Source organism: Eurosta solidaginis, chromosome 2 (genome assembly GCF_040869045.1).
Source record: "Eurosta solidaginis isolate ZX-2024a chromosome 2, ASM4086904v1, whole genome shotgun sequence".
Classification (NCBI taxonomy): domain Eukaryota; kingdom Metazoa; phylum Arthropoda; class Insecta; order Diptera; family Tephritidae; genus Eurosta; species Eurosta solidaginis.
The window spans coordinates 150,019,874-150,022,345 of record NC_090320.1 but is presented as its reverse complement, the minus strand read 5'-3'; the positions used below and the strand labels follow the sequence as shown (position 1 = coordinate 150,022,345).

Below are 2,472 nucleotides of genomic sequence, written 5' to 3'. Positions count from 1 at the left end.
AGCCGGGATAATCCGGATCGAAGAACCTATGGTTGAGTTGTAGAGCGTTTTCTACTACTTTTGACCTTCAACAAAACTTGCGAAAGGTTCTTCGATTAAAGAATGGTTAACCGAACAATTTCAATTTAATAATCTGCTTTATTTGAGTTCACTCTTCGATGGTTACAAAGTTTATAATCTTAAAAGCTAAAAACGAATTCAATGCTAGCAGTAAAAATATGTACGAATATTCCATGGAAAAGCTCTGTTATATTGCATTGACAATTACCGTAGAGAATCTCGTATGATTTCTTGAAATAGGTAAACCAAACAATAAGTGCGAAGAGACCAAAAACTAAGCGTGTTATTATGTGTGCATATATAAAATTATATGTATATCCAACAACCCAAATGTATGAATGCTGCAGCGACGAAGGCGATGACGACGGCAGATGGACAGTGGGTTGAGCATAAAGCGAAGAAATAAGCTAAATGCAAGCAATGACAACGACAGCGATGATGTGACGTTAGAATCGTAGGTATGTACCTATGTATGTATGTGCGAAGTAGAGAGTAATGCAAATTCGAAGACTGGTTGGAAATGCATGTGCGACGTAGGTTGAACAATAAGGAGGGGCGTAAACAATTGCCTTTCATAATTTACAAAGGCACGGGGATGCCATAGTGTACCTATATACACTATGGAAGATGCAAACAACGTTTAATACCTATTTTCCTTTGGTGTCGGGGACGTATATAGCTGAAGAAATTTAATTTTTTATTTTTTTCAATAATTGTTTGCTTTTTGTAGCGACGCTCGAAAGTAGCTTCGTGTGCAGATCTTGAGGCGTAGAGAAATTGTAGCTATATGAAATATCTTGTACGCGTCTATGATGCGTAGCCTCGTGTGCACCTTGCCTAACTAAACCTTACATATGTAATATAACAGCCAACTGTTCCAAATAGCAGTTCTCTGGCAACTCGCAACATCTGTTTTTTCCTTATTATTCTTTGACTTGAATTCGTGCGATATTGACGTAATTGACAGGGCAGAAAATTTGGAAAGATAACGTATTTGTAAATAAATGGAAGTAAAAATTAGTAACAATTAATGCACAATGAAGGAGGAAAAACGTGTACTATAAATTCGATTTGTCGGATTTGCCTAAAAAAGAAGCAGAATGGATCTAGCTACGGTTTGTTCGTCATACCCGGTTTAGCCAAAAAGCTGACCAAATTTACAACAATTGCAGTGCAGGCTCATGACGGATTCCCAGAGAATATCTGTGGCGATTGTTATACGCGTCTAAATAATCTGCAGGAATTCCAGAAAATGTGCAACAAGTCAGCTGATAAGTTTCAGAAGATGGCAGAAAATAATCCAAACATCGAGGAAATAATTGAAGTAGCCGTATTAGAAGCTGATGATGAGGATACGTGAAACGCTGGTAATGATGAAGATGAGCCTTTAGGTTTTAATCCACTTCTAAATACCAAACTTGGGCTAATAGGAAACTGTGAAGAAGTTTTCAAAATGCTTGAAACTGTAGACAAATAAGTTGGTGAATAAGGAGACGATAATAAGTGCACAGTCGGCGATGAAAGACTTCCAGCTTGATGATTTTGACACAAGAGATTTTGAACCATTCGGTATGACAGATGAAGCGAACAGAAGCAATGCCGATAGTGATGATGAAAAACCGTTGGCAGCGCGTTTACTGAAATCTCGCCAATCAAAAAAAGCTTTACGACGACAGGAAGGTATTATCGAAGATGGCTTAAATGGGAAAGCTTTCGATGAAATGTTAAAGAAGAAGAAAGCAAAGACAATGAAGCGTGTTGAACAAGTAGGTGACGATAATTCGGCTAAATGTATTGATTGCCATATTTGCCAGAGGAAATTTAGAAAAACGGAACGTTATGACGACCATATGCGTCGCCACAACGACAAGCTACCCTATAGTGTACGGAAGAAGCATGTCGCAAAGGTTTTACTACGGCTAATGGCCTTCGTTTGCTTATGGAGCATTGCCACGACGAAACATTTGATAGTTAAGCATTAGGATAGGAGTAGTGATAGTTAGTTAGGCATTAAAAGATATGTTTGTCCATATTGTGGTGTTGGTAAAACGATTCGACAAGAATGGAATAATCATATTAATACCCATACGCAAGAAAAAAATTCAACTGTCCACAATGCACATACGCATCACATAATAAACACAATTTACTCATGCATGTAAAAATAGTGCACGAGAAAATTAAGGACCACCCTTCAAAAAACGCGAGACTCCATAAATAATGTAAGGAATACTCCTTTGGGAGTATAGGAGTGTTCCAAAACTAATCTGTATACATACAAAAAATGTTCTCCAATTAACATTGCGATGTCCTAGGGGAGGAGTAGGTGATCCCACTCTCGCTTTGTTTGTGAGTATTCCAAAAGTACTCTCACTGTTGTACTCCATGGAGCACCCACAGAGGATCATATGC

At 38.1% G+C, this 2,472-nt stretch overlaps 1 pseudogene; it reads left to right on the top strand.

Moving 5' to 3' along the window:
* Positions 1 to 1,090: 1,090 nt before the first annotated feature.
* Positions 1,091 to 2,035, top strand: LOC137241684 (uncharacterized; annotated as a pseudogene).
* Positions 2,036 to 2,472: the final 437 nt, after the last annotated feature.